The sequence below is a fragment of the Pelophylax lessonae genome, assembly GCF_965119305.1.
Source record: "Pelophylax lessonae genome assembly, chromosome: 1".
Taxonomy (NCBI): Eukaryota; Metazoa; Chordata; class Amphibia; order Anura; family Ranidae; genus Pelophylax; species Pelophylax lessonae.
In genome coordinates this window covers 144,895,430-144,909,631 of record NC_138768.1, presented here as the reverse complement: position 1 = coordinate 144,909,631, position 14,202 = coordinate 144,895,430, and positions in this window count along the sequence as shown.

Sequence of the window (14,202 nt, the reverse complement as noted above, 5' to 3'; positions counted from 1 at the left end):
AGCACAGTTAACACAGCAAAATAGGCCAAATGTTTGCAGGACTAAAATACAATCTTAGAAAATTATACTTTTAAATAACACCCCACTTCAATGTGTGGAATTGGGGGGGGGGGCACATGTTTATTACACCAGTTCTACAAATAATTGGCCAGTAACTGTTGTCACTGTGTGTAGCACTGTTTACACAGCGAGAGGCCAAATGTTTGCAGGACTAAAATACACTCTTAGAAAACTATACTGTTAAATATCACCCCACTTCAATATGTGGCATTGGGGGGGGGGGGGGGGGGTCATTGGTGTAGCACACCAGTTAAAAAAATTGGCCAGTGAGTTTGGCGCTGTGTGTGCCAGACTTCACTCAGCAAACTAGGCAATATTGTTGCATGACACAAATACACTTGAAAAAGTTTACTCAGATAACACCCCACTTCAGTATGTGGCATTGGGGAGAGGGGCAACTGGTCTATCACACCAGTTATAATACATTATAAGTGCTTTTGTCACTGTGTGTAGTGTTGCTGCAGAAACGCTCAGTCTCACCACCACACCTGTCACAATGATGCATAGTGCACAATAATAGTACTAATCCACTATAATATGCTTTCTACAAAGTATATTATACTGTGGATTATCCCCCCTCCCCCCCCCTCCCTCTTTTTAGTGCACTGCACAGCAATACCAAAAAAGCCGATCTCTAACTGCCCCTAAAGCAACCACTGGATACCTGCACCTATAGCAAAGAGACTGTAATAGACCCTATAACAACATTGGAGTTTTTTTAAATGACTTTTGTGGACATTGACAAAGTGCTTTCTGTGTGACTGCAGCCAATCTCTAACTGCCCCTAAAGCAACCACTGGATACCTCTCCCTATAGTAAAGAGACTGTAATAGACCCTAAAACGACATTGGAGCATTTTAAATGACTTTTGTGGACATTGACAAAGCGATTTCTGTGTGACTGCAGCCGATCTCCGACTGCCCCTAAAGCAACCACTGGATACCTGCCCCTATAGTAAAGAGACTGTAATAGACCCTATAACAACATTGGAGTTTTTTTAAATGACTTTTGTGGACATTGACAAAGCGATTTCTGTGTGACTACAGCCGATCTCTTACTGCCCCTAAAGCAACCACAGGATACCTATCCCTAAGTTCAAAAGATACTAGACCTATACCGAAATATACCGAAATCGCTCTGTCAATGTCCACAAAAGTCAAAAGGACTTTTGTGGACATTGACAGAGCGATTTGTGTGTGACTGCAGCCGATTTCTAACTGCCCCTAAAGCAACCACTGGATACCTCTACCTAAGCTCAAAAGATACTAGACCTATACCGAAAAATACCAGCCCTGAAAAGGACTTTTGTGGATCTTCACAGCGCTATATGTGTCTAGCAAACTCTCCCTGATGAGCACAGAAGACCTCTCCCTACACTGGCAGAAAGCGGAATGTGAAATGGCCACCAGATCGGGTCTATTTATAGGGTAGGGGGACTGTCCATGTGCTGGAATGTTTCAATTGGCTGTCCCGTTCCACCTGACGGCTGTGTCACGGGTCAAAGTTCTCCCCAATGTAAACAAATATGGCCGCCGCGAACGACGCCATGTGTCCAACAATTTGGCGGGTAGCGAACAAGCAAAATTTACCGCGAACCGCAAGGCCATCTCTACCAGTGATCATTCACTTTACCGGCAACCAGTCAATCAATATCTACTTGTCAATCGCGACCCCACCATGCCAACCCCCAGCTTCTGACCCTGCCCACTACCTCTCAGACGTCACTCTTTCCCTCAGGTTGCCTAACCCCCTGGGCGGCTCTTCCTGGCACAGAACTCCCCCAGTGCCACTTTCTGCTGTACCTTCAGTGCTCGCTATACGGCACTGACTTGAGCGCAGCAAATCTATCCAGCCAGTGGGAATGTGGAAGTGCAGCAAGGAGGCAGGAAAGAATCTGAACTCCCTGTTGAAGAATCATTTAAAACCAGTAGGACAAATTATATCAGTGTTCAGATAAGTGAATGGGCAGAGGGAATTTGTACTGTGGAACTCTGTTACTTACTACTTACCCCTGCACTCTGCATCATTTATGCCTGGCCTATGCATTATTTCCTGCAGACCTCTGAGTCACTTACGTCTTACCCCTATACTCTGTGTTACTTACTACTGACTCCTGCACTCTGCATTACTTACTCCTGGCCCCCGCAATCTGTTTTACTTACTCCACAACCCTGTACACTGCGTTACTTACTAATGACCCCTGTACACTGCGTTACTTACTAATGACCCCTGTACACTGCGTTACTTACTAATGACCCCTGTACATTGCGTTACTTACTAATGACCCCTGTACACTGCGTTACTTACTACTAACCCCTGTACATTGCGTTACTTACTAATGACCCCTGTACACTGCGTTACTTACTACTGACCCCTGTACATTGCGTTACTTACTAATGACCCCTGTACACTGCGTTACTTACTACTGACCCCTGTACACTGCGTTACTTACTACTGACCCCTGTACATTGCGTTACTTACTAATGACCCCTGTACACTGCGTTACTTACTAATGACCCCTGTACACTGCGTTACTTACTAATGACCCCTGTACACTGCGTTACTTACTAATGACCCCTGTACACTGCGTTACTTACTAATGACCCCTGTACATTGCGTTACTTACTAATGACCCCTGTACACTGCGTTACTTACTAATGACCCCTGTACATTGCGTTACTTACTAATGACCCCTGTACACTGCGTTACTTACTAATGACCCCTGTACACTGCGTTACTTACTACTGACCCCTGTACATTGCGTTACTTACTAATGACCCCTGTACACTGCGTTACTTACTAATGACCCCTGTACATTGCGTTACTTACTAATGACCCCTGTACACTGCGTTACTTACTAATGACCCCTGTACACTGCGTTTATTTACTAATGACCCCTGTACACTGTGTTTACTTACTACTGACCCCTGTACACTGCGTTACTACTGACCCCTGTACATTGCGTTACTTACTACTGACCCCTGTACATTGCGTTACTTACTAATGACCCCATGTACACTGCGTTACTTACTAATGACCCCTGTACACTGCGTTTACTTACTACTGACCCCTGTACACTGCGTTACTTACTACTGACCCCTGTACATTGCGTTACTTACTACTGACCCCTGTACATTGCGTTACTTACTAATGACCCCATGTACACTGCGTTACTTACTACTGACCCCTGTACATTGCGTTACTTACTAATGACCCCTGTACACTGCGTTACTTACTAATGACCCCTGTACACTGCGTTACCTACTAATGACCCCTGTACATTGCGTTACTTACTATTGACCCCTGTACATTGCGTTACTTACTAATGAACCCTATACACTGCGTTACTAATGACCCCTGTACACTGCGTTACTTACTAATGACCCCTGTACACTGCGTTACTTACTAATGACCCCTGTACACTGTGTTTACTTACTAATGACCCCTGTACATTGTGTTACTTACTAATGACCCCTGTACACTGCGTTTTCTTACTAATGACCCCTGTACACTGTGTTACTCACTAATGAACCCTGTACATTGCGTTACTTACTAATGACCCCTGTACACTGCGTTACTTACTAATGACCCCTGTACATTGCGTTACTTACTAATGACCCCTGTACACTGCGTTTACTTACTACTGACCCCTGTACACTGCGTTTACTTACTACTGACCCCTGTACACTGCGTTACTTACTACTGACCCCTGTACATTGCGTTACTTACTAATGACCCCATGTACACTGCGTTACTTACTACTGACCCCTGTACATTGCGTTACTTACTAATGACCCCTGTACACTGCGTTACTTACTAATGACCCCTGTACACTGCGTTACTTACTAATGACCCCTGTACACTGCGTTACCTACTAATGACCCCTGTACATTGCGTTACTTACTATTGACCCCTGTACATTGCGTTACTTACTAATGAACCCTATACACTGCGTTACTAATGACCCCTGTATACTGCGTTACTTACTAATGACCCCTGTACACTGCGTTACTTACTAATGACCCCTGTACACTGCGTTAATGACCCCTGTACACTGTGTTTACTTACTAATGACCCCTGTACATTGTGTTACTTACTAATGACCCCTGTACACTGCGTTTACTTACTAATGACCCCTGTACACTGCGTTACTCACTAATGACCCCTGTACATTGCGTTACTTACTAATGACCCCTGTACACTGCGTTACTTACTAATGACCCCTGTACATTGCGTTACTTACTAATGACCCTTGTACACTGCGTTACTTACTAATGACCCCTGTACACTGCGTTTACTTAATAATGACCCCTGTACATTGCGTTTCTTACTAATGACCCCTGTACATTGCGTTACTTACTAATGACCCCTGTACACTGCGTTACTTACTACTGACCCCTGTACATTGCATTACTTATTACTGACCTCCGCACTCTTTGTTACTCCTCACTCCTGCGTCTACTGACCTCTGCATTACTTACTACTGACTGCTGCACTCTGTGTAACTTATTAATGACTGCTGCCAGGTCAGAACAGTCAGCGTTACTTACTCTTGTCTTGACCCCTGAACTTCATGTTACTTACTACTGATTCCTGCATTACATACATATGAACCCTGCACTCTGCATTAGATACCCTTGACACTTGCACCCAGGGCCGGTGCTAGACTATTTTCGCCCTAGGCGAGACCAGCTACTCGCGCCCCCCCCCCCCCCCACGCGCCCCCCCCCAAAAAAAAAAAAAAAGGGAAGGGTTTAAAAACTCCTCTATGTCATATTCAGTGACCCTGATCTGATGGTTCCTCCATGTAATTCTTTCATACCCAGTGACCCCCATATTCCTCCATGTCACACCCAGGGACCCTAATGTTTCCCCATGTCACATTCTGGGATCCCAATATTCCTCCACGTTGTGCTGTCATACCCACTGACCCCGATGTTCCTCCATGTCACACCCAGGGACCCTGTGTTCCTCCATGTCGTGCTGTTATACCCAGTGACCCCAATGTTCCTCTATGTCACACCAGGGGCCCCTGATGCTCCTCCATGTCATACCCGGAGACCCTGATGTTTTTCCATGTCACACCTGGGGACCCTGATGTTCCTCCATGTCACACCTGGGGACCTCAATCCCCCATGGCATACCAATTCTCTTTCACACCAGGGATCCTCCATGTCACACCCAGGGACCCTGATCCCCTGTTCTGGGGACACTCACTGGGCAGTATGAAGAGAGTGGCCCGCACTCTGCCCTCCTTCACTGTGATCCTGCTTATTCCTTCTCCCAGGACGCTCCTCTCCAGGACCACAGTGCTCACCACAGCTCCAACTGGCTCCAGGTGGAGGAAGAAGCAGCAGTCAGAGAGCGCCGCACATCCTTCATCACCAACCTCCTCATACCATTCCGGTACCTCGTCGCTTCTGCTCCAGTAAAGGTGCCGCCCTCCAGTGCCGAGCTCCGGCTCAGGTTCAGCTCTCCTCCGCTCCCTGCTTAATACTGACCCAGGGAAATGAACAGCTGCCCACCAGCTCAGTGTAGAGAGTCACGTCCTGCCCAGGGTTTAGGCCGCTCAGCTCCAGATGAAGAGAATCATTATGCAGGCAGCACTTCTGTGGGCTCCCTTCCTGCCTCTTGGGCCCCCCCCCCCCCACAATGGTGGAAATCCAGGGCCTGGTAGTTCCGCCATTGCCCCAGACACCTGGCATCTTCCTCTGTCCCTTCTTCATCCCCCACTGCCGCCCCTCCCCTCAGCTCCCAAGGATCCTTCATGATGGAGAGAGCTGCTAGTTTGCCTAGTGGAAGCACCGGCCCTGCTTGCACCCAGTATTACATACTATCAATCTCTTACTTACTCCTGAGCCTGCACTGTTCTGACCTAAGGCTGGGTTCACACTGATGTGAATTGGATGCGGTTTTTCCCCGCATCCAATTCGCATGAAAGGAGACTGTGTCCGGCTCTCAATGGAGCTGGTTCACACAGTTCCGTGGCGGCCGCGGGGCACACCGCAAAAGGGCCCTGTGCGTCTTTGGCTCTGTTTCAGGTGCGAATACAGGCGAACATTTGGACCTGATTTGCACCTGAAATGGTTAACAGGGATGCACCGGAACGGACCCCAGGCACGAACCTGAGGACGCAACAGTGTGAACCCAGCCTAAAGATATACTGCTCTGACAGGCTAAACCTAACCCCATCCAGCTAGTCAAGCCGAAACCAGCCAGCTAGGCCAGTATCTATCCTAGCCATCCAGTCAGGGCAGAACTCATCCAAGCTAGCAAGTCAGACACAAACTCATCCTAGCCAGCCAGACCCGCCAGAACTCATCCTAGCCAGCCATGCCAGAACTCATCCAAGCCAGCAAGCCAGCCAGGTCAGCCTGATCAGGACTTATCCCATTCACCCAGATCAGGACTTATCCCATTCACCCAGATCAGGACTCATCCCATTCAGCCAGATCAGGACTCATCCCATTCAGCCAGATCAGGACTCATCCCATTCAGCCAGATCAGGACTCATCCCATTCAGCCAGATCAGGACTCATCCCATTCAGCCAGATCAGGACTCATCCCATTCAGCCAGATCAGGACTCATCCCATTCAGCCAGATCAGGACTCATCCCATTCAGCCAGATCAGGACTCATCCCATTCAGCCAGATCAGGACTCATCCCATTCAGCCAGATCAGGACTCATCCCATTCAGCCAGATCAGGACTCTTACCATTCAGCCAGGTCAGAACTCTTACCATTCAGCCAGGTCAGAACTCTTACCATTCAGCCAGGTCAGAACTCTTACCATTCAGCCAGGTCAGAACTCTTACCATTCAGCCAGGTCAGAACTCTTACCATTCAGCCAGGTCAGAACTCTTACCATTTAGCCAGGTCAGAACTCTTCCTATCCTGCAAGCCAGAACTCATTCCAGACAGCCATGCTAGAAATCAGCCTACCCAGCCACGCCAGAACTCAAACTAGCCAGCCAGGCTAAAACTCAAATCACAAAGCCAGGCCAAAACTCAAACCACAAAGCCAGGCTAGAACCTTAAACTACAAAGCCAGGTCAAACCTCAGACTATCCAGCCATGCCAGAACCCAAACCAGTCAGCCATGCCAGAACCCAAACCAGTCAGCCATGCCAGAACCCAAACCAGTCAGCCATGCCAGAACCCAAACCAGTCAGCCATGCCAGAACCCAAACCAGTCAGCCATGCCAGAACCCAAACCAGTCAGCCATGCCAGAACCCAAACCAGTCAGCCATGCCAGAACCCAAACCAGTCAGCCATGCCAGAGCCCAAACCAGTCAGCCATGCCAGAGCCCAAACCAGTCAGCCATTCCAGAACCCAAACCAGTCAGCCATGCCAGAACCCAAACCAGTCAGCCATGCCAGAACCCAAACCAGTCAGCCATGCCAGAACCCAAACCAGTCAGCCATGCCAGAACCCAAACCAGTCAGCCATGCCAGAACCCAAACCAGTCAGCCATGCCAGAACCCAAACCAGTCAGCCATGCCAGAACCCAAACCAGTCAGCCATGCCAGAACCCAAACCAGTCAGCCATGCCAGAACCCAAACCAGTCAGCCATGCCAGAACCCAAACCAGTCAGCCATGCCAGAACCCAAACCAGTCAGCCATGCCAGAACCCAAACCAGTCAGCCATGCCAGAACCCAAACCAGTCAGCCATGCCAGAACCCAAACCAGTCAGCCATGCCAGAGCCCAAACCAGTCAGCCATGCCAGAACCCAAACCAGTCAGCCATGCCAGAACCCAAACCAGTCAGCCATGCCAGAACCCAAACCAGTCAGCCATGCCAGAACCCAAACCAGTCAGCCATGCCAGAACCCAAACCAGTCAGCCATGCCAGAACCCAAACCAGTCAGCCATGCCAGAACCCAAACCAGTCAGCCATGCCAGAGCCCAAACCAGTCAGCCATGCCAGAGCCCAAACCACTCAGTCATGCCAGAACTTAATCCAGACAGTCATGTTAGAACCCAAACCAGTCAGCCATGCCAAGTGGTGGATGGTTAATTATACTTGGCCGGTTATGAACAGCGCTGCTTAAAACACCTGTTGAGCAGTCAGGTGCATGCCCGTACAGCAACATAACACACAATGGCTCACGCTTTGACAAACATAACTGTAACATATTAGACCGTTGAGGTATACAGGTATTCACAGTACCACAAGACCATTGACTGCTAAATGTAATACAAGGGAAATCTCCAGAACAGTCAGAGCTGTGATTGTGGCAACTCCTTTACACTGGATGTGTCAGGTGCAAAAGATTTTCCAGCAAGTTCATCTCTTTAAGACAGAGAAAAGCAACGCAACATTTTAGGTATTTAGGGCTTAGTCCACCTTCCTGACCATGTATCATGTTACACCCATATTCAAGGTGTAACATTAAACATGGTCAGATTTCACAGTTTCCCCCCCAATCCCAGACTTACCTCTATCTCAAGGGGTTTCTGCAGTCTTCTGTCCATTTATAAATTTGGCACGGCTTCGCCTAGTCGTCTATTCACAAGGATCTGTAAATGACAACTACAATTCCCATCTTCCACCGGGGCAGAGGGACCCAAAGATCTCAATGGAGCACAAGTGTGGTGACATCACCACACTTGTAATCCATTGTTTACTTTCTCTGGTAACTGTACACAACAGGGGCTGGCATGGAAACAATGTAGGAGCCCGTGCATTGCCCCTTCAACAAACTGATCATGGTTGCAATGCTCTGCAGACGTGAATGCAAAAAACTAATAAATGCCCTTTTATCAATGTGGGTGGGTTTGACTTAACACGGGTGGGGACACACATGTCCATGGGAAATACACACTCACCGGTCACTTTATTAGGTACATCTGTTCAATTGCTTAGTAATGTAAATTGCTACTCAGCCAATCACATGCCAGTAACTCAAAACATTTAGGCATCTAGATGTGGTGAAGACGACTTGCTGAAGTTCAAACCCTGCATCAGAAAGGGAATAAAGGGGATTTAGGTGACTTTGAACGTGGCATGGTTGTTGATGCCAGATGGGCTGGTCTGATCTCTAGGTTTACAGAGAATGGTAAAAAAAAATAGAAAATATAGAGTGAGCAGAAGTTGTGTGGATGAAAATGCCTTGTTGATGTCAGAGGTCAGAGGAGAATGGGCAGACTGGTTTGAGATGATAGAGAGGCAACAGTAACTCAAATAACCACTCATTACAACCAAGGTGCAGAATACCATCTCTGAATGCACAACACATCCAACCTTGAAGCAGATGGGCTACAGCAGCAGAAGACCACACCAAGTGCCACTACTGTCAGCTAAGAACAAGAAGCTGAGGCTACAATTCGCACAAGCTCACCAAAATTTAACAAAAGACAATTGGAAAAACGTTACCTGGTCTGATGAGTCCAAATTTCAGCTGCGACATTCAGATGGTAGGGTCAGAATTTGGCGTGAACAACATGAAAAACTGAATTTTTGTAAAATCTTACCTGTAAAATTCCTTTCTCTGAGTCCTCCGACAGTCGCCGCCTCTTCATATTCGTCACATATGGGGTATTAGACTTTGCTCCGAAGGAGTAGCTAGGCAACAGAATATGTTAACAATGAAGCTTTTAACATATCCCACCCTCAAGGGGTGGTCCCCTCAGTCAATACCCTCCTACTTCCTGCAACCATATCTCAGTTTTAGTGGAATAGCAGTAGAGTATACAACCAAACCCCAAAAGAGGGGCGGGGGCGGCGACTGTCGGAGGACTCAGAGAAAGGAATTTTACAGGTAAGATTTTACAAAAATTCCGTTTTCTCTTACGTCCTCCGACAGTCGCCGCCTCTTCATATTCGTCACATATGGGGACGTCCCAAAGCAGTGCAAACATGAGGGGTGGGAAACGCATCCGCGCCGAAAAGGCAACCAAGTCTCCGCATCAAAGAAAGGAACCTTACCAAAGGAAGGAAACCAGCTGGGCAACAGCAAAAAACGAGTGCTCAACAGGAGCAACAACCCAGGAGAAGACAAAAAACCAGGGGATACAAAAAACTATCCCAACAGCCAGGAGTCCCCAACAAGGGACCCTATGGAACAGCCGCACTAAGAACCTTGCGGCCAAAGGAAGCATCTGCCGATGCCTGAACATCTACTTTGTAGAATTTTGTGAAAGTGTGCACGGTCGACCAGGTCGCCGCCTTACACACCTGGGCTACAGAAGCCCCATGACGACAGGCCCAAGACGTACTCAAAGATCTAGTAGAGTGCGCCTTCACAGGGACAGGAGGAGCCTTACCCTGCAAAGCATAGGCCTGTTCAATGGTCTGCCTGATCCATTTGGCGATGGTAGAGGCCGAAGCCGCCATGCCCTTCCGAGGACCCTCTGGAAGAACAAACAAGGAGTCAGTCTTACGAAAAGACTCAGTCGATTTAAGGTAAACCCTTATCGCCCGAACAACATCCAGAGAATGCAATCTCACCTCCTTCGGATGTTTAGGCTTCGCGCACAGCGAAGGCAAGACAATATCCTCATTAAGATGGAATTCCGAAACTCGTTTCGGAAGAAAAGAAGGATTAGGTCGCAAGACCACCTTATCCAAATGAATAACCAGGTACGGAGACTTGCAGGACAAAGCCGCCAGCTCCGACACTCTGCGAGCCGAAGTGATCGCCACCAAAAAGGCGACCTTTTTGGACAACATAGACATCGAGATCTCCATGATCTGTTCAAAAGGAGCACGTTGTAACACAGATAGAACGAGATTCAAGTCCCAAGGGGGCAAAGGATCCCTCCTAGGAGGAACCAGATGCCGCACACCCTGAATAAAAGTGCCAACCAAGGAGTTGGAAGCCACGGGACGTTGAAACAGAACGGCCAGCGCAGACACCTGACCCTTTATCGTAGCCAGCGCCAAACGCTGATCAACACCCGTCTGAAGAAAAGACAGCACACGGGAAACCGAGTACGTGCGGGGTGAAAACCCCCTGGACTCACACCAGGCAAAATAGGCCTTCCAAGTACGGTAATAAACCTTCCCCGAGGAAGACTTCCTAGCGTTGATCAAAGTATGAACGACCTCTGGAGAGAGACCCTTCTCCTTCAGGACCTCTGTCTCAACAGCCAGGCCGTCAAAGCCAGCGACTGTAAAGCAGGATGGTAAATCGGTCCCTGAGACAGTAGATCGTCGCGAAGAGGTAGACGCCAAGGGGCGTCGACCGCCAGATTCACGAGGTCTGCGTACCAGGACCGGCGAGGCCAGTCCGGTGCCACAAGAATCACCGTGCTGCGTTCCGAGAGTAACCTGCGAAGGAACCTGGACAGCAACTGAATCGGTGGGAACGCGTACATCAGCCTGTACTGATGCCACGGGGCCACTAACGCGTCTGACGCGTCTGCCCGAGGGTCGCGCGTCCTTGCCACGAACCTTCTCACCTTGTTGTTGAGACGAGACGAGAACAGGTCCACATCTGGAAGACCCCACTTCGCGCACAACATCTGGAAGACAGCCGGGTGAAGAGACCATTCCCCCTGATCCAGGGTCTGGCGACTCAGATAGTCCGCCTGCCAGTTCTCCACCCCCGGAATGTGAACTGCCGTTATCGCCGGGACATGAGTCTCGGCCCAAGACAGAATGTCGGCCACTTCTCGAGCCGCCCGGGCACTCCTGGTGCCCCCTTGGTGGTTGATGTAGGCCACCGCCGTGGCATTGTCCGTCTGCACCCGAACCGGGCAGCCCTGCAGCCGGTCCGTCCAGCGATGAAGACAGAGATTTATCGCACGTAATTCCAGAATGTTGATCGGAAGGGAAGACTCTCCCTCCGACCAAGTTCCCTGGGCAGACAGAACGCCCAGAACACCACCCCAGCCCGACAGGCTGGCATCCGTGGTGATCACCGTCCACGAGATAGGACGAAACGACTTGCCCCCGGACACCATCGGGGACTGGAGCCACCACAGAAGGTTTCTTCTGGTGCGATGACTCAACGAGATCTGAAGATCCAGAGATTGAGGTCGCCCATCCCACTTGGACAGGATCTCCGCTTGGAGACCCCGCGTGTGGAACTGGGCGAAGGGAATCGCCTCGAAGGCCGAGACCATCAATCCCAGACATCTCATGCACGTGCTCAAAGAGGAGTGCGGAACGTCCCTGAGGGACCTGACTTCCTCCTGAAGAGTTCTGAGTTTGTCTTCCGGCAGGAAGACCTTCGCTTGTACCGAGTCCAGAATCATTCCCAGGTAGGGAAGACGAACCGACGGACTCAGCGTCGACTTTGGAAAATTTATCGTCCAACCAAACTCCTGTAGAGTTTGCATCGTGACAGACAGGTCCTCCTCCAGACCCTGGCTGGTCGCAGACCGAACCAGGATGTCGTCTAGATACCCCAGGACAGAAATGCCCTGGGCCCTCAACAATGCCAGAACCGGTGCAAGCACCTTGGTGAAGACCCGCGGAGCCGAGGCGAGACCAAAAGGTAACGCCACGAACTGGTAGTGATCCTCCGCAATGGCGAATCGAAGGTACCTCTGGTGACCTTCGAAAATGGGGATGTGAAGGTACGCATCCTTCAAATCGATGGAGGCCATGAATTCCCCCGGAACCAGGGCAGCCACCACCGACCGCAGGGATTCCATGTGGAACTTGCGAACCCGCACAGAGCGGTTCAGAGCCTTCAAGTCCAGAATTGGACGAACCTTGCCCTCCTTCCTGGGCACGGTGAACAGATTGGAATAAAACCCCCGAAATCTGTCCCGATGAGGCACCGGAACCACCACTCCCTGAGCCCTCAGGTCCCGCACCGCCAGGTGCAGGTCCCGCAAACGCTCTGGAGACAGTTGAAGATTTGAGGGAAAAAATCTGCTCTCCGGCCGAGAGAGAAACTCGATCTTGTAACCAGATCGAACGATTTCCTGAACCCATCTGTCCCGCACACGGGCCAACCAGGGCTGAAGAAAACCGAGCAAGCGTCCCCCCACCCCAAAACTGGGTGAGGGCACCCCTTCAGGCCGCACTGTTATGGGCTGCAGATCCGGATTGGCCAGACTTCTGTTTACCAGACCAGGGCTTCTTCTGAGAGCCTTGACCTTTGAACGGCTTGCCCTTGTAGTGCGGCCGAAAGGCACGAAAGGACCCCTGAGGGGGCCGAAAATTAGCATGCTTCTTCCCAGAAGCCCCCTTAGCTTTGGGGAAATGGGGCAAGAGAGTGCTCTTACCCCCGGTGATCCCCTTAATCAACACATCCAGGGACTCCCCAAAAAGGCGAGACCCATCATAAGGTAGATTGGCTAAGGTCTTACGTGAAGACTGGTCCACCGACCAACATTTTAACCAAATCAGGCGGCGAGACAACACCGCCACACTGTGCACACGTGCAGCCAACGGAACCAGGTCCAGGTCCGCATCACACAGATACATGACACCCTGGTGGATTTGATCCACCATATCCAGGGTCGCCGGTGAGGCCGAATCGGCCACTAGGACGCGCCTAAGCATCTGCGTCCAACTTGCGATCGCCTGGGCCGCCATGAGAGAAGCAAACAGAGCCTTAAGCATAGAACCCGTAACAGAATAAGTATGACGGGTAGGAGACTCCAGTCTCCTATCCGTGGCGTCACGGAACACCGGGGAATCCTCTGCAGGAATCGCAGTGGCTTTGTTTAAAACCGCAATTGCGTGATCCACTGGGGGTGGCACACACCACCTTTCATCAGTGGAAGGTGAAAAAGGATAACGCAGCTTGAATCTACTTGGTACAGCAAAAGGTTTGCGTAGATTGCGCCATTGTTCCTTAACAGCGCGCTGAAAATCATCATTGCAGGGAAAAACCTGCGGCGTCCTGCGTTTTCTCTGCATCCCATAAGCCGCCAAGGCGGCGGGGGGACACACCTCATCCTGCAAACGCAGCGTTTGCTTTATGGAAGCAATCAACTCATCCATGATTGCAAGCTCTACAGGCGAGCCAGGGGGAGAATTATCAACCCCCTCAACATCAGCCTCCACCTCAGACCCTATTAGATCAAGGAGCGGGACCCCGATAAGGAGGCCCCCGCCATAACAGCCCTATCACCCTCACCCTCACCCTCAGAATCAGAGGAAAGAGCAACTCTGGGCCTTTTAGTAGATTGAGCAGCCACCAGCATCTGCACCTGAGCAGCAAGGCCAGCCACA